This window comes from Nuphar pumila, chromosome 9, assembly GCF_984573655.1.
Source record: "Nuphar pumila chromosome 9, dmNupPumi1.hap1.1, whole genome shotgun sequence".
Classification (NCBI taxonomy): Eukaryota; Viridiplantae; Streptophyta; class Magnoliopsida; order Nymphaeales; family Nymphaeaceae; genus Nuphar; species Nuphar pumila.
This window is the reverse complement of record NC_143257.1, coordinates 71,321,024-71,347,365: the sequence shown is the minus strand read 5'-3', so window position 1 is coordinate 71,347,365 and position 26,342 is coordinate 71,321,024.

Here is a 26,342-nt window from a genome sequence, read left to right as displayed (position 1 = left end):
CACTTTTGCGGGTTAAGCCTTAACTTGTAAAGAATGAGTCTTTTAAAGACTTGATCAAGTGCTTCGAGGTGATCTTCTTCCTCTTTAGATTTCACGAGAATATCATCAACATACGCATCCATGATTTTGCGCATCTGATCATGAAAGATGACAGCCATTGCCCGTTGATACGTTGCTCCAGCATTCTTGAGCCCAAAAAGCATAACTGTATAGCAGAAAGTGCCCCAAGGCATAGTAAAGGAAGTTTTCGATTGGTCGCGGGCGGCCAACTTAATCTGATTGTAGCCGGAATATTCGTCCATGAAAGAGAACATGGCATGTCCTGCCGTGCTATCGACTAGAAGATCGATGCTTGGAAGTGGATAGTCATCCTTCAGAGTTGCCTTATTGAGGTCTCTGAAGTCTATGCAAATCCTCACTTTGCCACTTTTCTTTGGGACAACGACGATATTGGCTAACCAATCCGGGTAGTCAATAGCTCGGATAAATCCTGCTTTGAGCAAATCTTCAAGTCCTTCTTTGACTTGTTGTTCTATTCTGGGATCCATTTTTCTCAGCTTCTGCTTAACTGGTTTAGCATCCGGTTTCAAGACGAGTCGGTGCTCGACCAATTTGGGGTCTAAGCCCGGCATATCTTCATATGTCCATGCGAACACTTCTTCATGTCGCTTGAGAAAATCTGTAAGCCTTTTCTTTTCTTCTGAACTCAGACTGGTTCCGATCTGGAGAATTTTTGGATCTTCCTCTGAACCGATATTGACACCTTCAGTTGGATCTTGTACTAGAGGAGATGCTTCATCCTGCTTCTGAACTGCGGCGAACTCCGGTAATTCCTGGAGAGACTGATCGTGTTCTGCACAATCATCTGACTGCTTTGCAACCTTAGCATTTCCGGTGCTTGCTTTGAATCTGTGAATTACTGTCGACTTCTGAAAGGCCTTGGGATTGAGAACGAGCTTCTTGATTGTCCGAGAAGCCATTCTGAAATTTTAGAGAAGAAATTTGGTTCAGACAAATCGGCCTATAGTAAGACAAGCAATCATTTGAAGAGAACCATGCATAAAATGGCATTGAATTATAAAAGGATGAGATAGACAGAAAGGGAGTAGATGGCATCCGGATAGACAAAGAAACTTGGAATTTTATTGATTGAATTGATCAATGACATTGGTAAAATGAGACATTTATTTGGAAAAGAATAGAAAGACAATAACAAATGGTCTTCATTGTGCCCCTTTGACAAAAACAGTCTCCTTTGACAAGCTTCCGCCGGCAAACCCTAGTCCTGCTTTGTGGGCACGATGTTTCTGGATCATTGGCTCGATGCGGCCATCTTCATTCTTGCCGAGTCCCTTGAAGGGTTGATAACCATGTTTCAGGAGCAAATCGAATCCCTTTCTTGACTTCATGAATTGAGGAAACAAGGGATGATCCTTAATGGTGCGGTAGTCGATTCGACCTCCAACCTTGAAGAAATGAGGACCTCTCCATCGGGTCATGGCTACGGTGTGCAGAGATAGTTCTGATGATGTCGGGAGTATTTCTTGATTTTCTCCGAGGTTGATCTCTTCGCTTTCCCTGATGCTGGGAATATCCGCATTGAATGATGGCCGAGGAATCATGGGCTGCGGGAGCCTTTCTTCTGGGTCTTCTCCTAGTACCGTGGTTATCATTCCACCTTTTGACCATTTCACACATTGATGTAGGGTGGAAGGCACTGCATTAGCATTGTGAATCCATGTCCTTCCGAGCAGCAAGTTGTAGGTTGGTGGTACATTAACCACGTGAAAAAGCACTGAATGCACTGAATAGTTGATAAATACCTCCAGGAATATCTTGCCCATGGCCGTTTGACCATGATTGTCAAACCCATAGATAGTGATGGGATCCGGAATATATTCTTCATCCTTGATCCCTAATGCCTTTGCGGTCATTTCAGGGCAAATATTGAGACTACTGCCTCCATCGACCAGCACATGCGGTACTGTCATTCCTCTGACTTGAACGACAATGTACAGAGCATTATTATGAAAGGAATGAGGCTTTGGAAGGTCCTCATCTGAGAAGGTGATTGGCGCATTGGTCATGGCAGAGTTCACAATCTGTGCCATGTCTTCAGGAGTGGTACTGGGCTTAACTTTGATTTTCCTGAGCAGATCATTCAGTACTTGCTGATGCTTGCTAGAATTCTTGGTCAAGTCAAGGATGGAGACATTGGATAGAGCAGTCAGAGGCTTCTGACTTGACCTTTCTGACCTTGGTCTAATGATTTGCTTGAAGAAGTCAGGAGTTCCTTTTGATTTGGGAACTGACTTCACAGGTGCTTCCACAACTTTCATTTTACCGAATGCTGAAATTAAGTCCATCTTCTTAGAGTCTGGAGCTGCTTGTCGTAGTACCGATACCTGGTGCTGAACTTATAGGTCTTGCGCAGAACATGGCTTGATATGCTCAAGCGGTAGAAATGGTTGTGCAGACACTACTGCTGTGGTGTGCGAAGGGAAGGGGTGATTGAGAATGTCCATTTTCTCTTCTTCTTCTCCTTCTACCAATAGATTCTTTTCAATGAGATCTTGCACGATGTTTTTTAGAACAAAGCAGTTCTCGGTGTTGTGTCCCACTGTCCTGTGGAACTTGCAGAACTGATCTTTCCATTTCCTCATGGGCACAGGGGGATCGGCCAATCTGGACAACTTAACCATCTCTTTTGATAGCATGTACTCAAGCACATCCTCGAGTGATTGGTCAAGAGGAGTAAACTTTCTGTCATAGCTCCATCCTTCATGTTTGGTCTTCTCACGCAGTTTTGGCCCTTGATCCTACTGAGGAGGCTTGCTGTACTTAGGAGCAGGCTTTGCTTTCTGATCTTTGTGGTTCGAACTGCCTGAGCTGTAGCAGTAATCTTTCTTCTGCCCTTTGTGCTGATTTCGGCCTTTGTTGTTGTTGTTAGCATAATAAGTGAAGTGAGCTTTCTTCTTTTGCTCACCATGGGAGTTGTTTTTGGAAAAGGTGAAGCCTTCATAGACTCCATTTTCCACACTTAGTTCGAGCCATTCGGCTCGTTCAGTCAACTCAATGAAGGTCCTGGATGGCGCTGTGGAGATCAATCCTCTTAACGGCTGCGAAAAATTGTTGAGGATCAGGGACAATGCATGCCTTTCCGAGATAGGATCTCTCATCTTATTACAGGCTGACCTCCATCTGTGAATGAAGTCCCGTGCTTTTTCGTTCTCATTTTGCCTTAAATTGCAGAGATGACTCAGTGTGGGAAGCGCCTCTGTGTTGAACAAGAAGCGTTCAATGAATAGGTTCACAACTTTGTCGAACTCTTTGAGCTCGATGGGGTTTATATGCTCAGCATACCACTTGGCTGCAACTCCTTCCAAGCTGCGGGGGAAGCATAGAAACAATGCTCGATTATCCCTTTTGAACCGAGAGCATTCAGCAAAGAACGTGGCAAGGTGCGCTTTTGGGTCGCCAGAACCATCGAACTTGATGAATTTTTGGGGGAGATTCTCCAGATCATCATCCCCTTCTAAGCCGTCATAGAAGTCCTCACTGGTGAAGACTTTCTTGCCCTTGTCGCGGGCTTGCAGATCCTTGACAACTCGGGCCATTTCTTTAAACTGCGCTTGCAAAGGCTCTTCTTTATCTCTGCTCTTTGATCTGCGGCTTTTACTTTGGCCACGCTTCTGAAATGCCGGAGGCACCTCATATTCTTCATCTGTGTTTTCAGTGGAATCAGATTATCTGAAATATCTTCTGGCTGGATCTGCTTCTTGGGAGTCCTCTTACTCCTACAACCATGGAACTTTTCTCTAAATGGATTCCTTTCTGAGCTGGTCCCGGACTACTCATTCATCATCTTATTCATCATTTTTCTGAACATGGCATACATTTGAGGGTCTATGTCGTCATCTTCTTGTTGCTGCTCTTGACTCTTCTCGGATCGAGGGGAACCCATTTCTTCTTCCGAGGCTGACGAGTACTGGGATGCCGTGGTTCTTTTGCCTGATCTTGTCTCAACCATCAAATGGTATGGATTCTCTCTGCAGGGCAAAGACCTGATTAGATTATGATGGAATTAGCTTTTGGAAGAAATATTTGCTGAAAATATGGTAGACAATTTGGAAAAGATGTCCCATTACTAGGGACTGAGTCGTCGTGGGAATCACGACAATTGTGTTGTCATTCCTTCTGCAAAAGAAATAAACAACGAAAATATGCCTTGTTACCTAGGCGAGGTCGTCAAACCACAATGGAAAGAGAGACAATTTTATAGAAATGAGAAAAACATGACTTTATTGATCTTGACAAAGAGGTGGGGGACAAACAATTTGCCACCATTCATGATAGTCGGCAGACACTCTAGGACCTGGAAAGATTTTAAGAGAGACAAAGGAATCCCAGCCGTAGCGGGCAGAGTGATATGCCCCGGACCATTGTGCGGAAGTGAGATCAAACTCTGCCATAACTCCTGATAACAAGCGAGATTCGACGTACTGCTGCCTTTGAGAGAACTGCCGAACACATCTCTCTGGTTGGTAATAAGTGCAGAAGAAAGGTCCCAACAACTTGAATCGCTTGCCATAAGCATACGTATATCTGGGAGGAGATATTTGCCGATCAAAATAGTCCCAAACAACGTCATCTTCTTGAATGCTGTTAATCATGGTTCGGTACTGCGCCACTGGAAGGAGTTCTTGACCATTGTATCTGAAAGAGCTTGCTCGGGCTGGAACGTGTTGGAAAAACCAGGACTGAAGTGCGTAGATGCATCCTTCAACCAAAATGGATTCTCCAAGTGAGAATCGAGTCAGACCTCGATACAGGAAGGCGAGCGCTGCCATGGCTATAGAGAGGCGATTGGTTTGCCGACTTCCCCATCTTCTCATAAGTTGAATTATCCTGATGTCCATGTAGTTTTGTCCATCTGGGAAGAGGGATAATCCTACAGTGCACAGAACCATTGCATTCTGAATCCTTTCTTTGGCTGTTCTTGAAAGCAAGCTGACTTCGACGAAGGTCCCGTACTGGCGGTACAACTCAAGTAGGTCAACATATTCATTTCCTTCTAACTGGATCAGGGGCCAAGATTGGCGGCCTGTCATACGAGCTAAGGAGTCTCGGGGGTCCAAACCCTTGACATTAATAAGGAATTGATGCTCTAATGGGTCTCTTGGTTGACCGGCTGGTTCTGCCAACCCCATGATTTCTGAAAATTCATCCATTAAAACGGTCATTTCTCCCCATGGGAACCAGAAGGTACACGTCCGAGGATTCCATCGCTCCGCCATTGCATGGATCAGGTTGCCATTGATGGTCTGCTTTCCGACTGCTGACGCCAGTTCTAATCCGCACTCGCTCAAATGGTCCGGGAACATTTGGGAAAAGCTCTTCAGGCAGGAATAATACCACTGGGGAATGAAAGTTCCGGTGCTAAGGGCTCGATGTTCAGGACGACCTTGTCGCACCTCGAAGGAGATGTGACCTTCAGGAAAGATAGGATTGACTTGACTGGATGCCATCGAACTGAAAACAGAGAAAGACTCAGAATGAGACTTATGAAAATGTGAGAAATTTTGAAAAAATTTTGCAGGCAGGATAAAAATGCAGGTAGAAATTCGAGATCCAGTAGAAAGGTAGAATGTAAAATCGCTTGGAGTTTTGGAAGAAATGGGATATTTGGAAAAATCATCCAGGGTTTGAGAAAAAGATCTTGTGGAAAATAAGGATGTTTTAAAAAAAGACCTAATAAGTTGGAAAACATTGGGAAGTATAAAAAATTAAGGAAATCATACACATACAATCACATCCTGCACAAACATTTATGCACATACAGCACTCCCTAAAAGGCTGACTCTAGATGCATCAATTTTGAAAACAGCTGTAGGACCTTAATCCTAACTCTAAGTTCAGATCATCTTTGTCCAATCCAGTTATGCCGATATACTCGAACCGAAATCCGAGGTACTTGGCATAGAGTTTCAACTCCGGTTCTAAGGTAAGGTTTTCCAACATCCTTGAGCGCCTACCGATATACTTCAGACTGTGGCCCGCGGTACGTGGTAGGGGGGTGTTAACCCAAATAGTTGGCCCGGTTGTGAGGCTCTGTCCCGAACTAGGGTTCTGGAAGAGAGCCCAGCAACGTGAAGACCGGGTAATGATAGGTAATTGAGGTTTTGAAAAAAAATGATCACATGCAAGAAATAGAGGGCTCTAAATCCTAGAGAGATAGATTTTGAAAATTTTGAAGAAGCATACATTGTTTGCATTCAGATCCTAAATTGAGGAGGGTTGTATTTAGACCTAAGTCTATGTGAGCATGAAAATTTCTCCTCAATATGGTCCTACCAAACCATGCCTAAGCTATATGCAATCAATGTCAGTTGGGTCAGAATCTAGGCTCCTAGGCTCACATGATATTGAAAATAAAAGAGCTGACATTTTGTGAACATAATTTCAATAATTGAACTAAGTCAAGCATAATTTAGGTCAGACAAGGACAGGTCCCATCACGGTCGCCAAACCTGTCATCGTCACGAAATTTTCCCCCGTCTTCCCTTCCTTGCAGAAGAGAAAAAGAAGAAACGCTTTCGCGATTCAAACTTGACCGGATTTTGGAAATTGTTTTGAAATACTCGCCTCCGTTTTGAAAATTGCGGGAAAATCCATGGGATGGGGCTCGACCTGTCGGTACGAAGTTCGACCGTTCCTGCCGCCTTTAACAGGGGTAATCGAACCAAGGACCAAAATTGTGCTTGACTTAGTTAAATCATCAAAATTGTGTTCTACCCTAAATGCACAGAGAATTCAGTAATGTGCTATGAGATTTTGAAGAATGCAGCTTGGGAAAACATGATGTATGCTTGGAAGATATTTGGAGTTGAAAAGCATTTCTGAGGAAAAAGATGAAAGTCAATTTCTCAGGAAACTCAGATGAAAAAGGTTTTAAAATCCTGAGAAAGTTCATAATGATGTGGGAAAATCATGAATAATTGAAAATCCTGGGAAAATAGAGATGATTCTTGAGGAAAGGTGAACATTTGAAAAAGGACAACACTTTGCAGGAAAACTTGGACTTTGAGAATTTTCTTAGGAAAATGATGGAAATTCATTGGAAATCCCTTGTGGAAAAGGAAAATTGAAACTTGAGAAGTTGAAAACCTGAGAATCTTAACCTTGAAATACTTGGAAATCGATTTTGACTTTGAGGAAGGTGAGAGACTTCTCTTGAAAATCTTGGGAAAATGACCTTTTCCCATGGAAAACTATGGAAGACTTGACTTGAGAAAACCGACTTTGAAAGATTTTTAGAGTTTCTTGAGAAATCAATTTCTTGAGAATGAAATTTTCTTAAGAAAATCATGAGAAAACCAATGGTTTCATGATGCCAATGATATGAGTGGATGAATGCACTTTGAAAGATTTTCTAAGAAAATTTGTTGGAAAAATATGTATTAAGTCAAAGTAAATCCTTCACATATTCTGACTGTGGCCATGAATATGTTCAGAGTTTATTTGATTTAATGCACATGATTTTGAAAACTTTAGAAATATGATGTGCATTTTAAGATAGCCTAAGAGTGTAGGCTCAATGTGACTAGTAGAAAGATGATGGATCTGGGTCTCGTCCATATTCCGACTAGGGCCGTAAATATGGATTCCACCAAGTTCATCAACTCCCTAAGAGTTGGTGCACGTGCCATTCGTGAACATCCATAGTGCTTTTGAAATAACATGCATGAATCATGTAAGCAGGATATTGCATAAATTCAAAATATATGATATGCATCCTAGTCTAAGCAGGAAATTAAATCTCTTATTCCAAATTTTACATTATTACATCACTAAATAAATAAAATAAAAGGAAATTGCAGACTTCAGCTCCTTCTTTTGAATGTCCCTGCCAAACTTGAATTAAGGTTAGTTCAAATATGTGGGTTTTTCCAAAATTTTCCAATAATATTATGAAATTATTGGATTTAATTGGATATAAACCCTATGATCATGCTTCCTTGATATTTGAAATGATGTAAATGCAGGGAATTCAGTGGAAAACAGTTTGAAATTCGGAATTGGGGTCAAAATGACCAAAATACCCCTAATTATAAAGTTATACCTTTAAAATCAGGGTTTTTGAAGGAAATTTTGATAAAATTGAGATTTTGAAATTCAAATTGAATCAAATGATGATAAAATGCAGTATGACATGCTTCTAAACACATTAGGACTGTAAAATCAGAATTTGACATTTTGCAATTTATCCAAAAAAATGAATTTCGCTTGTTTTTCACTTGGATCCGGGTCCTGCGGGACCCTGTTTTGGTATTATGACTAATCCGAACCTCAAATGGATTCTAAATTGCACCAAATTCGGTATGAAGCATCTACTTACTCTGATAAATAGCCTAAAATGCTAAAAATTACGAAATAATATGATTTAAATGCTAAAATTTAAAGAAAGTCCTAAAATGGTGGATTTTGCTTATGGATCCGAACCAAATGCAATGCTTAATATGATAATGCAAGATTTACACCATGAAAACTTCTGATATTTTTCAGACTGTTCAAGGACCCGAAATGGAACATTTTTGGTTTTTACAGCCTCGGAATTTGAGCCATGGTGAGTTCAATAACAGAGATTTTGTTCTGACAGAGGTAAAAATCACCCTAATCGGATGTAAAATGCTAAAGAAATATAAAACAGCCATGGAAATTTATGAAATTAATCATAGCTACTCACGACACTTACATAAACAACTTTCATGTTTATGACTTTGGCATTTGATCAACAGAAACATGGATAAAAATATAACTTTGTGTTCCTAAATTGACAGAACAGACAAATATGACCAAACATAGGACTGACAAGAAAAATCCGAAACAGGTATCAATACTATTCTAAAAATCACAGGCTTTCAGATGAAAATAGAAGACACCTTGTATATAACTTTCACTTTTTACAGTTTTGTATTTGGAGTAAATCACAAAGAGAAACCATAGCCCTAAGTCGATCCAAGATCTTAGAGGCCCAAATAAGGCTCTGACACGTGTCCCGAACTCTCGGATTTTTGTCAGACATAAAAAACATCAGAAAAATCTGAGAAAATCAGGTTAAAAACTAGACATTCTCCCTAGTTCATAACATCTTTCGGATTGAAAATAGTATCCTCCATGAGGGACATCTCGATTTTACACGTCGGCAAATGATTTTCAAAATGCATCCCGGGTAACAAAACCCGACTTGCCATTTTGAATGTTTACCATAGTAAACAAATTCAAATGACCCATAATTTTTGGCACAATTTTAGGGACACCTAAGGTCGCATTTCGTGATTTTTTAGGGATTTTTAATAAAAACTAAATGCATGAAATGACGTATGGACTGACTGACAAAAACAGAGACCTACTGAAAATAAGCAGAATTGAAATAGATGCTAAATTAATCCTAATTAATTCATGAAATGTACTAAATGAATGAAATAAAATGCGAATTAAACCTAGCTAACTACATGCATGTTAAAAATTATCAAGGAAGCATAATTAAACATTTTTATATATGTCGTTTTATGAGAATAGCTCAATCCATCTCTCGGATGAGCTCTTTCTTCAAACGACTCTTGAATCGCATTATGGCATCAAATCAAAGGGGAAAAGAAGTGCACCTTGCTTCGTTACGCAGCGTAGAAGCTCTTGAAAGGGGCGGCTATCACGAGCTTCCTTCGTCTTTCGCTCCGGGCTTCGGATGGTTTACCAAAATCGACCTATGCTTGGATCGAATTGTCCACTGCACGAACTTTACTCCACCTTCTCCAATGAGCCAAAGGGGTGCGATTTCCAAGGTTCAAAATCAGATTTTAGAAAGGCTAGGTCGAATTTTCCAGTTCACAAAAAAAATGGTCTCCCTCTATGCTGGGCGTGGAGCCTTGTTTTTATAGATTTTCTGAAATTTTTTGAATTTCAAACAGGCTCAATCTGAGCCCTCCATGTGGCTTCATCCCAGGGGTGCTATTTTGATTTTTGAGAAAATAAAAAATAAGATTTTTGTAGGTGAGACACCTCAGCAGGATTTGAAATTTTTCAAAATTTTGTTTTGCTTGATTTTCTCTGCAGGAAGCTCCCAGATGGCACCACCTCAGAGGGTGCTCTCTTGGAATTTTAAATTCAAACTCACCTTTTGTAGGGAGTCCTCAGGTGGCGCCACCTCATGGTGGGCTACCTTTATTAAAAATAAAATAAAAAAAAATAAAAATGGAGCCAAGTGGAGTCCTGGAATGGCGCCACCTCAAAAGGTGTTCTGAGGTGTAAAGTTGGAACAGTAGGGGCATGCCATGTGGCGCCACCTCTTGTGGAGTTCAAATGTTTGAAATTTTGCTTTTTCTGCAGGAAAGGAGAGGCTGACATGTGACATTTTTCTCAGAGTGGCTCCTACGATGCCATGTGGCAGGAGAACATGAAGGGAGGAAGCAAAATGCGCCACCTCATAGGAGAGTTTTTCTACTTTTTCTGATGCAGGGAGGTCTGGACATATGGCGGACAAGTGTCAGCTGTCTGGAGAGGCCTTCTCAAATGGCGCCACCTCAGAGGAGAATTTTGAATTTCAAATGGAGGTTGGCCCTGGAGAAATGGGGGGTGGACATGTGGCGCCACCTCAAGGTGGCTCCTACAATGCCATGTGGCAAGAGGGAGGGAAGGGACATGTGGCGCCCTCATAGGCCATCTGGAAAATCAGAGCTCAGGATTTCCGCCACCTAGTGCCTTGTTTGAATTTTGAATGGTTTGCTTTTTCTGAAGAAGGCTAGGAGTGACATGTGTCTCCTACTTTTCTGAGAAAAGTAGGGAGAAGACATGTGTCCTCTACTTTTTCTGAAGGAGGTAGAAGGAGACATGTGTCACCTGCTTTTTCTGAAAGAAGCAGAGAATGACACATGGCAAAGGGGAGAGAAGGAGGGCCAAGCCATGTGGCGCCATCTCTGACAACATGGAAAAGGTAGAAGTTCAGGATCTGCGCCACCTATGAGGAGATTTGAATATTTGAATTCTAGTTTTTCTGAAGAGAGCAGGAAATGACACATGGCATCTACTTTTTCTGAGAAGAGCAGAGATATTGACATGTGTCCTCTGCAGGAGACACACTCCAAATGGCGCCACCTCAGAGGAGACAAGCCTACCTTTTCTGGAGGAATTTAGGAGTGACACGTGGCTCCTACTTTTCTGAGAAAAGTAGGGAGAGACATGTGTCAGGCTACTTTTCTAGAAGGAGGGAGAGGTTGACACGTGTCCCTTGTAGGAGACAAACTTCAAGTGGCGCCACCTCAGAGGAGACAAGCTCCACTTTTTCTAGACAGGACAACCTATGACACTTGGCATCTCCTAATAATCTTGGATTGACACATGGCGCAGGATGGATAGGGTGACACATGGTAGATAAATGGGATGACATGTGGCGGCTTCTTAGGGTAGCCCCACACTGACACTTGGCATGTAGATGAGAGGAGAGAGAAAGGACAAGTGGCACCAATCCAGGGGGCAAGGCTCCTATATTTTTGGGTTTTTCAAAATTCAAAATTTTCAAAAGGAAAGCCTGTGTGACACCACCTCAGTGTGGGTCCCACATTGCTTCTTTACTGAAATAAGGATAAAACAACAACCTCTTTTTGGAATTTTCATAAAAATTTGGACTAATTGGCAAAACAGGAATTTTTGGAAAGAGTTGGCCCCTGTAGGGCAATTTTGTAAAAGGAAGATATTTGAAATTGTCAAAAGGGCCAAATCTAAGGTGAAGTGGCTGAAATCCATATTGAAAGCTATCCAGATTGTTTTCCTGAGAAAATATTTTGAAATTCAGAGTCCTGGGGGTAAAATGGGAAGAATTAATAATTTTGAAGACCCAGGGTTTTGAAATCAATTTTGAAAAGGGTTAAAATTCTAATCTGGATTGAAAATTTTGAAATCAAGAGTTCTGGACCTCGAAATGACATGCTGTGCAGTGCAGTGATTTGAAATGCTCATGCAATGATATGCAATGTCATGTCTTATGAAATGCAATCTTGAACCAAGACTTGGAGCTGTCTGTCTCCTGTCAGGAATAAATTTTTGAACATCTGAGTTAAAATTAGAGAAATTTTGAGAGTTTCAGATGAAATTTAGACTTTTGCAAGGTCCGGGCTCATAAAATGACCATTTTGCCCTCCGACGATTTCAAAGGTTGAATGATGATGCTTTGTGGAACTGTCGGGGAGGTGAGTGAAAATTTGGGGTGTTTACAGGGGGTCCTCTTGCTTGCAAGAGCCTTGAAGGAGGGAACAGTGGTAGCGACGAGATGCCTTTTCTATTGCTGCAGATCTTGATTTCCAAAACAGATTGTTGAAGAAGTGGTTGATCTTCAGCTGCTTAAAGTGGATGTCTTAGAGAGCCTGGAGATGGAAGATGAGACAGAGAGCCTTGTAGACGACTAAGAGAACAAATGTAAAGGGGGAGGAAATGGGCATCCAGAAGGAGAAGGCCAAAGACTCGATAGGAGGAGAAAGGAATGAAGAAGATCAATGTGAATGGCTGCTTAGTGGATGCCCCTCCTGCTTCTCCGTTGCTTTCTTTTATAGAGAAAGGAAGAAGAATCGCGAAGGAGGGGTTTGTTAGCAATCAACGGGGGGAGGTGAGATCAATTGATCGAAGGGTTCTCCATCCTTTGGTCCCTGCGATGAACTCTTGAGAGGGAGCCGTTGCACGTTTCGCTGCAGGGGTCCTACTTTTTCTAAAAAATTTGAAACAACGGTTGTTTTCAAAGGAGTTCTTTCTAAAAAAAGGGGTTCTAGTGAAAGTAAGTTTCAGAAGAGTTTTTTTTTTAAACCTTACTATTTTTTTTATTTTTGTATTTTTTTGACAATAATACTCTAAAATTTATGAGAAAACAAAGGATTTTTGAAATATTTTGTAGCATTTGAAAATATTTACAAGAGAAGGATTTTTCGAGAATTCAAGGCTATTCTCTGAAAAATTCCCTAAAAAATGGGTTTGGATTCAAAATTTGAGAAGATTTTCGAGTTTTTAACCTCGAATCGAGAAATATAGAGCAATGAATCTAAACGGATGCCAGATAGACTGTCCGAGCCATTCAAAAATTATTTTGGTATTTTTGGTAATTTTAATTTGAAAGACGGGACTCAGATTCAGATCTTTTACTCGGACCTGGACCCAAAAATTGAGTCAGATGTATAAAAATGAACTTAAATTCAATAAAATCTGAGAAATAACTGGGATTCCGATTTTAAAACTGACTTGATTGTTCAGAAAATGGGGTTAGGAGCAAAAAGGGAATATTTATAATATTTTGAAAAATTTGGGGTGTTCACACCGCCATATAGGCTTTCCTTTTATAAAACTTGGATCTCGAAAAACCCAAAAATATAGGAGCCTTGTCACTGAGGTGGCGCCATTTGGTGTTTCATCTCTCTCTCCTTTTATTCTCTGTCATTTGGCAGTGTGGGGTCACTTAGAGGTGGCGCCACATGGCCACATGTCACTTTCTCTCACCATCCATTTCTTTGCCATGTGTCTGTGTGGGGTCACCCTGAGGTGACACCATGTGTATTCCTCCCTGCACCTCCATTAACTGCCACTTGTCCTCCCTACATCTTCCTCTTTTTATCTTCTGACACGTGTCAATGTGGAGCTTCCCTAAAGTACCACCACATGTCCACCACCTTTATTCCTCTCTCACTTGCCACATGTCACTGTGGGGCCACTCTGAGGTGACGCCACATGGCCACCCTCCATTCTTCCAGAGCGAACCAAATTCGAATTTCAAATGCTCCTGAGGTGGCGCCATCTCAGAGGCCTCCTCCTGCAAGCTGACACTTGTTAGTGTGGAACCACCCTGAAATGCCATGTGTCCAGCTCTCCTTTCTTCAGAAAAAGTAGAATCGTCCCCCCCTTTGAGGTGGCGCCATTTCTGAAAAAGAGTTTTCCACAAAAATATCTCTACAACTTGATTTTAGAAAAAAGCAAAATTTTAAATTTCCCTCTGAGGTGACGCCATATGCTTCCTCTATTCTTCCTTTTGACACATGTCAGTGTGGTGCCACTCTGAGGTGGCACCATATGGTAGTCTCTCATTTTTCTAGAGAAACAAAACTTTGAATTTCAAATAAAAGCAAACTCCAAGGGGGCGGCCCACTCTGAGGTGGCGCCATCTCCAGAGTCTTCCCTTAAAAGAAGCCATCTGCTTGATTTTAGAAAAAAGGAAAAAAACTAAGTTTTGAAAAATTTCAAATCCTCTGAGGTGGCGCCATTTCAGAGCCCTCATTTTGTTTTATTTTCCTTATTTTATTGTGTTCAAGGGTGGCCCACCATGAGGTGGCGCCACATGAGGAGCCCCTGCAAAAGCAAAAATGTTTGAAAGTTCAAATGCTCCCCTACAACTTAGGAAAAGCAAAATGTCTTTTTGGCTTTTCCTAAAAAGTAGCCAAAATCTTTAAAAGAGGCCATCTCATGCCCCTCGGGGGGGGGGGGGGGGGACTCATTTTTTTCCATTTGACAACTCTCTTATCTCATGCCCCTTAGAAAAAACTCCTTTTTTCTCATTTGGACAACCCTCTCATCTCACGCCCCTTTTGGCATCCCTGCATTTTTCTTCTCTTTAGTCCAGCCTCAAGTAGCAGCCAGGTTGAACATTGAAGGTGAACCTCAACTTGATCTCCTTGAAAGTCAGACTCCAGCGGTGGTCGAATAACGAGAAGCAACCTCCATCACAATCGTCGATCCCAAGGTGAGTCTTCATACGAGTTTATTCTATCGCTTCATTGAATATTTTCTGTGGTAATATGAAATCATATTCATGATAATATAAATATGATTCTGAAATGTAATATAACCATATCACAGTGTCATTCAGAAGAAACGATTCGTCTGGTTCATGGATCGAATCCTCTTTATAAATGACATACATCAAAACATTGATCAGTTTCTTTGATTCATTTTTTTTTTTTGCATTTCATCATAATCATGCATTAAATAAGATAGATTTATATTTTGTTTCTTTAAAATAGCACGTTCTGTAAATTTATTAGGTGTTTCATACATTCTGCTTCATTTAAGTAATTTCCTGTTTTTGTCAGTCAGTCCACTCGTTATTTCATGTTCTTATTTTTCTATAAAAATGCCAAAAAAATCATATTACGTGCCCATTGATGTCCCTGATAATCTGCAAAAAAATCGGAATCATTTGAGTTCATTTACTGCATTCAAAGTTTAAAATGCCAAGTCGGGTTTTATGACCTGGGAAACATTCAGAACATTTGGTCTCAACTTGTAAAATAGAGATCTCCCTCATGTTCGATCCAAAAAATGCCCTGAACTCAGGATTGGTATTTAATAAGATTTTTTCAGATTTTTCTGATTTTCTTTTGCTATCTTAAAAAAATCTGAGAGTTCAGGATACGTGTTCGAGCCTAATTTGAGTCTCTAAGACTCTGGATCGACTTAAGTCGACTAGTTCTCTCCGAATATAGCTCCAAATCCGAACTTGTAAAAAGTGAACTTTATGTTTTAAATGTCCCCTATTTGATTCTAAAATTTTGTAATTTTGAGGACAGTCTTCATGCCAGTTTCGTATTTTTTATTTCAGTCTCATGTTTTGGTATTTACATATGCTCTTCTGGTTTATGTGTGTAATGTCATATTTTTATTTCTCATCCAGTTGATCAAATGTCAAACCCATACAAATGAAAGTTGTTCATATGCATGTTAGTAGTTTTTCATTTAATTTTTGGAAATTTTGATGGTAAATTATTATTTTTTATCCATTTCCGCATCAGATTATGTTGATTTTAGCCCCGTCAGAACCAAATATCTGTTACTGAACTCATCGTCAGTCAATCCTCGATGATGTAAAATCCAAAGATGTTTATTTTCATGTCCTTTAGCAGTCTGCAAAATATCAGACATTTCTATGGTAGATTTCTGCATTATTGCATTAAATGCTACGTGGGTTCGTACCCATAGGTGAAATTTGCTTATTTTAGGGTTTTCTTTGAGATTTTGCATCTAGGCCATGTCATTTCATGCAATTTATCATTCTATGTTCTTTCTAAGGGTAGAGGAATGCTCTCTACTGAATTTGGCATGATTTGAAAACCGTTTGATGGTCGGTTTAACTGTATCATCAAATCGGGGTTCCCGCGGGAACCTGATACGGGCGAAAAACAAGCAAAATTCATTATTTTGGCCAAGTTTCAAACATCAATTCAGATTTTTACAGTCCTAATATGTTTATCAGCATATCATCATGTCTCATCATGCATTTTATCATCATTTGGTTCAATTCAAATTTCAAAATCTGAAATTTTACCAAAATTCCTTCAAAAAACCCTGATTTTAAAGGTATAATTTCAATATTAGAGGTATTTTGGTCATTTTGACCACAATTTCGAATTTCAAACTATTTATTACTGGATTTTCTTGCATTTGCATCATTTCAAATATCAAGAAAATGTGAAAATCGGTTTTATATCCAACAAAATCCAATAATCTCAGGATATTATTGGCAAATCTTGGAAAAACCCACATATTTGAGCTAACCCCATTTCAAGTTTGGCAGGGACATTCAAAGGAAGGAGTAGGAATCTGCAATTTTTTCTTTTTCTTTTATTTTATTTAGTAATGTAATAATTAAATGAAAGTTTGGAATAAGAGATTTACTTTTCTGCTTAGATTAGGATGCATATCATATAGTTTGAATTTATGTAATATCATGATTATGTGATTCATGCATTTTATTTCAAAATCACTATGAATGTACATGAATGGCACGTGCACCAAGTCTTAGGGAGTTGATGAACTCGGTGGAGTCCATATTTACGGCCCTAGTCGGAATATGGACGAGACCCAGATTCAGCATCTTTCTATTAGTCATATCGAGCCTACACTCTTAGGCTATCTTTCAAAATTCACTGTATATCTTTGATTTTAACCAAATATTTTAGAATTAACTAAGTAAATTACAAGCGTATTTACGGCCATAGTCGGAATATGTGGTAATTCTACCTTAGTTTAATTTTAAAATTGCATATTTTCCTAAAAAGATTTTTCATAAAAAGACATTCATTCATTCAGGATAGTTCACATCATGAAATCAGGTGCATTTCTGTAAAAACTCCATCTCAAGGCAATCGATTTCTCAAGATGCTCTGAAATTGTTTTCAAAGATTGATTTTCTCAGTCTATATTTCCCACGATTTTCTCAGAAATTATTCCTTTCTTAGAATTCATTTTCAATCTTTTCAAATGAAGCCTAAAAAAAAAAAGTCAAAAATCGTTTTTCAAGTCTGTAAAGCTACAACTCTCGAGATTTCAATTTCCTAAGATTTGATGTCTTTTCTCAAAAGAGTTTTCCTATGGATCTTCAATCATTTTCCAAAGAAAATTCTCAAGGTTGGATTTTTCCTGACAAGCATTTTCCCTTCAAGTGTTTGCCTTTTCTCAAGAATTCTTTCTATTTTCCCAAGATTCTCATTCCTTCATGATTTTCCCAAATCTCTAGAAACTTTCTTAAGATTTCAAATCTTTTATCAGAGTTTTTCTGAGAGATTGATTTTCATCTTTTTTCTTAGAAACATTTTTCAACTCCAAAGCATTTTCTAAGCATATATCATGTTTTCCAACTTGCATTTTACCAAGTTTCATAGCACATGCCTGAATTCTCTGTGCATTTAGAATAGAACACGATTTTGATGATTTAACTAAGTCAAGCACACATTTGATCCTTGGTTCGATTACCTCTGTTAAAGGTGGCAGGAACGGTCAAACCTCGTACCGACAGGTCGAGTCCCATTCTACGGAATATTTCCCGCTATTTTCAAAACGATGCATCTAGAATCAGCCTTTTAGAGAGTGTTGTATGTGCATGAATGTATGTGCAGGATGTGATTGTATGTACTTTACCTTTCCCAATTCCTCATATTTCCCATTTTTTCTAAAATATTAGACCATTTTTCAAATATCCTTATTTTTTCACAAGATATCTCTCTTATTTGATCAAAACCTTGGACGATTTTCTCAAACCACCTAATTTCTCTCAAAACTCCAGGTGATTTTTCATTCTTCCATTCCACTGGATCTCGAATTTTCCACCTCATTTTTATCCTGCTTGTAATTTTCAAAATTTTCAATATTTTCCTAAGTCTGATTTCAAGTCTTTCTCTATTTTCAATCTGATGGCATCCAGTCAAATCGATCCTATTTTTTCAGAAGGTCACATCTCCTACGAGGTGCGACAAGGTCGTCCTGAACATCGAGCCCTTAGCACCAGAACTTTCATTCCCCGGTGGTATTATTCATGGCTCAAAAGCTTTCCTTGCATGTTCCCGGACCATTTGAGCGAGTGTGGATTAGAATTGGTGTCAGCAATTGGAAAGTAGACCATCAACGGCAACCTGATCCACGCAATGGAAGAGCGATGGAATCAACAAACATGTACCTTCTGGTTCCCATGGGGAGAGATGGCCATTTTAATGGATGAATTTTTAAAAATTATGGGATTACCAGAACCAGTCGGTCAACCAGGAGATCCGTTTGAGCATCAGTTTCTGATCAATGTCAAGGGTTTGGACCTTCGAGATTCCTTAACTCGTATGACAGGCCGCCGATCTTGGCCACTGATCCAGTTGGACGAAAATGAATATGTCAATCTACTTGAGTTGTACCGTCAGTATAGGACCTTCGTCAAGGTCAGCTCACTATCAAGGACAGCTAGAGAAAGAATTCAGAATGCAATGGTTCTATGCACTGTAGGATTAGCCCTCTTCCAGATGGACAAAATTATATGGATATCAGAATAATCCAGCTCATGAGAAGATAGGGAAGTCGACAGACCAACCATCTCTCCATAGCCATGGCAGCGCTCGGTTTCCTGTATCGGGGTTTGACTCGTTTCTCACTTAGAGAGCCTATTCTCGTCGAAGGTTGCATCTATGCACTTCAATCCTGGTTCTTCCAGCACATTCCAGCCCGAGCAAATTCTTTCAGATACAATGGCCAAGAACTCCTTCCAGTGGCACAATACCGGTCCATGATCGACAACATTCAGGAAGATGACATCGTGTGGGACTACTTTGATCGAAAATTGTCTCCTTCTAGATATACATATGCTTATTGGTTGCACTTTTGGAGTGGTATTTTTTTTAAAAGATATTTTTCAATGAAAACAATTGGAAATCGTCAACCAAAGACATAAAAGCCGACTTTCCACAGAAGTGGCGAGTACGAGTCGAATCCACAGGGAACGAGATACATTCTGAATTAATTCTAAAATAACAATTTATTAATATAACAAAGTTTACAACTATGTCATTATTACAATTCTAATTAACTAGCAATCTAAATACATGAAAATAAACTAAAACAGACATCTAAGTCTCCTCCAGAGCTCCAAGGGTAAATCGGTCTTTTCACCACATGTGCAGTTGCACTTCATATGTAAAATACCTTGTAAATCTAGATCTAACTCATCAACCTACAACAAGGAAAACAAAAAGTCAGTAAAAATGCATAATAAAATCTAAATTACAATCTACAAATATTTCTAAATTAACTACGAAATTAAAATACACTAAACAAACACAGAAAACTAAAATTATATTATCTAACTAAACTAACTAAAAAAATCAATCCTAATTAGTATAACTACAGTTAATTTACCAACTATAAGCTATAAAACACTAAAAACTATGTTAAATCACACAAATGACTAAATGACTGTTTTGTCCCTAAACAATGCAAAAGTGGATTCTGACAGCTTTTCACAAACAGATGATTTGAAAGGTCAAACGAATTTCAAAATTCACGAAATCACTTTTATTCTGTAACTGACAGATTTAAAAATCTGACAAACTTTACAGATTTGAAAAATACATTCTGAATCTCCAGATATAAGTGTTTCAAAATCAGGATAATTCTGGAAATTGCAGGACTCGAAATTGAAAAATCAGAAAAAGTTGTTTTCACAAAACACTTAAAAACCAGACCAAATCAACTAGAAATGAGATGAATTTTGGTCTGCAGACAGTGAACACACGGATGTGGAGAATATAAAAGGAATTTTAAGAAAACTCTAAAAATATCCACATAAAAGGATGAGTGCACGAGTGGATAAAAATCAGGGTTTAGGTTCAGTGCACTATTCATTTCTGTAAATCCACAATTGACATTCTATCATTAAAGCACCAACAAAGACAGTCCTAAACTAATATAATATACTGCTAAACCACATCAAAAGGATGACAATTAAACTAATTAACAAAACTACTAAAAGAACTAAACAACTAATGTTAAACCCAATCTAAACAAATCGTTAATTCTAATCTAACTTAACTAAGATCCTATTCTAATTAAACTATCTAAATATATGAATTTAATTAAACCTAATGTATTCTATCTACCTAAACTAACTAATTAACTAAGTATTTAACTAATCCTAAAATCTAATTGAAATACCAATGATCTAAGGTTAATTCAACTATAGTTAGTAACTAACTAAGATTAGTATAAATTAGGGTTAGAATTTAACTAGAGTCGACTAAGGTTAATTGGCTAACTATGGTTAGTTAGAGGTACGGTTAGAGTTAACTAGGGTTAATTGGCTAACTACCTAAGATTAGGGGTTACTAATGTTAGATAGGGTGGCGGTTATAGGATATGGCTTTGACTAGGGTTCACGCCACCCAATGAACTAGCTATTCTAATAATTAATTAGTACTTACTACAACAATAATGCAAACCTAATTTAATTCCTAAATGAAAAGTAAACTAATATTACTATCTACTAAAAGGTTCAACCACCAATTAATCTATCTAATTAAAACCCCTAACTGAATTACAAACTAATGTTAATACCTACCGAACTAGGTCATACATGATTTCTCTAATCTAATCCTAATTCGAAACTTACTAAGTTAACTAATATTAATTCTAGTCTAAGTCAAACTAGGAAAGGATTAACTAGGGCTATAAATGCTAGAAACTGAATTTAGTAATGAACATCCTCCTCCATTCTTAACTTAATAGTCCTTTGTGGAAATCCACACGGTTTTGATTTCTCATTAAAAGCACTAATTCCTTTGTGGAAATCCTTTCTCTAAACCTTATACACGTTTTTAGTTGGCTTTAAAAGCAAATTTAACATGTCAACTCTTGCCAAAATCGTGTAAACAAGTTTTAGAAACTCTTTTGAAATTCAAATGGGTTTCCACCTTTGAAAATGTAACTCCTTGGCAATTTGGCTGGATATCATTTATTAAGACTTTCCTTGATACAATCCACAAATTTGGAGGAGGAATCTTCATACCAAAAATGTTTTCTCACTACATTGACTACATTGCTCTTAACTAAATTATAAACTAAATAAACAATTAATCTATACTAAGGTTAATCTAGCTAAATTAATCTATGCAAATATAATCAAAAGGCAATAAAGGAGAACAAAAAGTAATTGAAACAACCTAAGTAAATGACTACCTAAAAATTGAATTAGCTAATTAAATTATAAATTGACTAAACGAATTCTAATAAATCTAGATATACTCATTAACATGGAATTAAATCTTTTCTAAAATGCATCAGACCTAACAAGCAAGTATAGACATAAGTTAAATCGAACTACCATAAAGAAAAACACTACCACGATCTACAAAACACTAGCAACTAAGTTAAATTAAACTAACCCAATGATCCAAACCACAATTCTGAATTACACTATCTAATACACAATCAAATCAGTACTTTTTAGATTAAGAAAAACACAAAAACTAATTTACTAATATGCTGGAAATTAAACTACACAAAGAACACGCTAACACATAAATCTACTACAATCGACCATGCTAAAACAAAATACAATTTAATCTAAAACTAAAGCTGCTATATTATGGAAAACGATCTTAAAACTACACAGCACATCATTTAATTTAACTAACTGAAATCATTTTATCATATGACTTTGTACAGAAAACGCTAAATTTGAATAACATTAAACTAACATTTTAAACAAATCTAAAAGAATCAATATTCACATTGTTTGACTAGATCGAACTGAAAACTAAGAACACCATTGAATTCAATATATACAAATTAGATTATGACTAGAAAACATCAGACACGCAAGCACACTCAAACAAACAATTCGAAATCAGTGGTTGAACGACAAAATAAAAATAGCAAAACACAAGATCGACTTTTAATTTTCTCAAAAACTGAAAACGCACAAAACAAAGAAAGAAGACCTAGATCCTACGGTGCTGGTCTCAAGCACAACACATCTACACTAAGGCTGGAAATACACTCAAAACACACACAACACTCACAGAAAATAAACCTAACACAGCAAATACACACGTTGGGTTTTAACTAGAAGCAGTGGATGGGAAGATCTAACCTCCAGGGCGATCCGACGACTGGGGGGAAGGAAAGAGCTGACTTTGCTAGGATTTCGCACCACGAGGGACCTCGTTGATGATGGAAATACACCATGGAACTGTATTAGGCTGCTGCAACACGTTTGAAGTCCACCGAAGATGGAAGATGAACCGATTCTCAATCGGGTGGCTTAGAAGATCGGATGGAGGGAGAGCCGATCCCTCTTGTTGGAGTGTCTCGGACTTCCACACAAGAGAAGGTGTCTTCAACCTCTGCTGCACCTGAAAAACACAACAAACATGGGATTAACCAACAGGGATGTAAAAGAAATGAAGAGGTTATGGAAGAGAACAAGATGGATTGCTTGAATTTCAAGCACAAATCCGAGTCTCCAATGGAAATGGCATGGGGTGAGAGGTGAGAAGGGGATGGAACAAGATTCGTGCCCCTAGGGCATGAAAACCAAAGCAAAGACAACAGCCCAATGGGCGTGATTTCCCTTTTAACGATTTGGGCTTATTTTGGTATTTTTCCAGAAAAGGGTTAAAAACTAAATATTTACTGGGCGCCTCATGTAGGAGGGGGTTTTTAGAAATTGATTTTATGAAACTTAAGTGGGCTGGAGCTAGGTAGAATTTATGCATTTTGGTCCAAATCCAAGGTCCAATGGACGTTTGGATCCAAATCCTTCAAATCTGCTCCGAGGTTTGACCTATCACACTGTAAATGCCATAATTCCTTCATTTTAAATCCGATTTTGATGAAATTCGAACCATAGATCTTTAACATCATTATGCACCTATGTGTAGACCTTAAACCTATAAATGATGCATTTATGCAGTAAAAATATGTTAAGAAAATGTATAAATTATGCATCATCAAATATCCCCATGCTAGAATAATTGCTAGTCCCTAGCAATACACTCTACCCTCGCAATGAAGATATGGACTACCCAAATAACATGAAAGCTCTTATTAAAAACAAAACTAACTCACTTTTGTAGGAATCACGGTTGCATTTAGCACATGCAACAAGCCCTTTAAACCCCTGGGTTACTCCAGTGGACAAGTAAGGTCTCGTGAGGGTTTGCAGAGATGCTACCCACAAAGAACTCATTGTAAACAAATATTTCATGTAATCTACATCCTCATAACAAATTCAGAAATTTTTATGCCACCACAGTAAAAATCATTTTTCTTTCACTTCTCTAAAATTGTAATTATCTATGAATTTTCTAAGAAAGTCACGTATTATCATGTATTACTCATTTATCCCCACCTGTATATTTTCTGCATAGTAATTCACAAATATTTCTAAGCAATGAATTTTTCTCATTATGCTCATTCCTTTTCTTTTGATATTCAACTTTTCACTCTTTTTCATTCTTCTAACTTGAGCACTATTTCGAATATCCAGTCTTGTGACCCATGTAGTGAGCTTTGGGTCAGTGACTCCCAGGTCAGACAACCATAGGGCACCAGATACAGAGTATCCCTTGGACTTAATTGTTCGAGTCACTAAACCTTCTATTCTAATAGTTTATGTATAGTCTTCTTCTCATCATGTGCAATGTCACTATCTCTTAGGCTTTCTATGCAGTCCATGTAACAAGCTTTCGAATCGGTGGCTCCCAAACCAGATGGCTTTAGGTCACCAGGTATAAAACACCTATCAGACTCTACTTACTTGAATTGCAAAGGCCACATATATCGACAAGACAAGAAGATGATCTCCTTTGTTATCCTTTTCGTAAAGAGACTCAGACTCTTCAACTTGTGTCTGAGTTCCACTACTTGGAATCACGAAGACATCAACTACTAAACGTAGCTCTATACTTTTAAGCTCATTTTTCAAAAACATCATTCAATTGCTTACTTTTTCCACAAAACACACTGTGCATACTTATACTAAAGTGATTCAAAACTTTATAACAGTCAAATACTATCTTTTCTTTAAACAATTTCATAAATACTACTCTATTTAGATCAGATCAGAAAAAAATTTCACATGGGGCTTAAACATTTCTAAATTGTCAGATTATGCAGATAAACACTCATATATGCTACAACTTATTCTTAAAGACCTACTTTTATGAGTTTTCAGCTACCAGACATAAAAAAATTTAAAAATTTTGTGCATCTAAACCATCCCCCCATGCCTTAATGACACTGTCTCTAGTGGCATACAAAATATGCAAACATGCAATGCAGATGCACACTACAGAACAATAAAATAAATTGGGAGAAAGGATATATACAACCTGGTATGCTCGAGCCTCTGAAGCTGTCGATTGACTGGACTTTGCACTACCACTATGCATGTACAAATGCATAGTTTTCTGCCAATCTGGTCAATGTTCTACTCCTGAAGGCTTTCTCCATGTCTGATATCTTGGACTCATACATTGATGGAATGATGTTCATGCATGTCAACAATGAAATCCAAAATGAAATCAAAACAAACTTCAGAACAAAACACAAAAACAACTAACTACTTTATTTCTAATGTACATATGATACATAAAGAAGAATAATGAACAAACTACAAGTTCTAACATCTAAATCAGCAACTATCCTATCTTAGAAGTACTCTATGAAGATAATCTATATCTAAATCAGCAAGTTTAGCAAATACTCTATCTTACTCTATGTCAGAACAATTAATCTATACTAAGGTTAATCTAGCTAAATTAATCTATGCAAATATAATCAAAAGGCTATAAAGGAGAACAAAAAGTAATTGAAACAACCTAAGTTAATGACTACCTAAAAATTGAATTAGCTAATTAAATTATAAATTGACTAAATGAATTCTAATAAATATAGATATACTCATTAACATGGAATTAAATCTATTCTAAAATGCATCAGACCTATCAAGCTAGTATAGACATAATTTAAATCGAACTACCATAAAGCAAAACACTACCACGATCTACAAAACACTAGCAACTAGGTTAAATTAAACTAACCCAATGATCCAAACCACATTTCTAAATTACACTACCTAATACACAATCAAATCAGTACTTTTTAATTTAAGAAAAACGCAAAAACTAATTTACTAATATGCTGGAAATTAAACTACACAAAGAACACGCTAACACATAAATCTACTACAATCGACCATGCTAAAACAAAATACAATTTAATCTAAAACTAAAGCTGCTATATTATGGAAAACGATCTTAAAACTACACAACACATCATTTAATTTAACTAACTGAAATCATTTTATCATATGACTTTGTACAGAAAAACGCTAAACCTGAATAACATTAAACTAACATTTTAAACAAATCTAAAAGAATCAATATTCACATTGTTTGACTAGATCGAACTGAAAACTAAGAACACCATTGAATTCAATATATACAAATTAGATTATGACTAGAAAACATCAGACACGCAAGCACACTCAAACAAACAATTCGAAATCAGTGGCTGAACGACAAAATAAAAATAGCAAAACACAAGATCGACTTTTAATTTTCTCAAAAACTGAAAACGCACAAAACAAAGAAAGAAGACCTAGATCCTACGGTGATGGTCTCAAGCACAACACATCTACACTAAGGCTGGAAATACACTCAAAACACACACAACACTCACATAAAATAAACCTAACACAGCAAATACACACGTTGGGTTTTAACTAGAAGCAGTGGATGGGAAGATCTAACCTCCAGGGCGATCCGACGACTGGGGGGAAGGAAAGGGCTGACTTTGCTAGGATTTCGCACCACGAGGGACCTCGTTGATGATGGAAATACACCATGGAACTGTATTAGGCTGCTGCAACACGTTTGAAGTCCACCGAAGATGGAAGATGAACCGATTCTCAATCGGGTGGCTTAAAAGATCGGATGGAGGGAGAGCCGATCCCTCTTGTTGGAGTGTCTCGGACTTCCACACAAGAGAAGGTGTCTTCA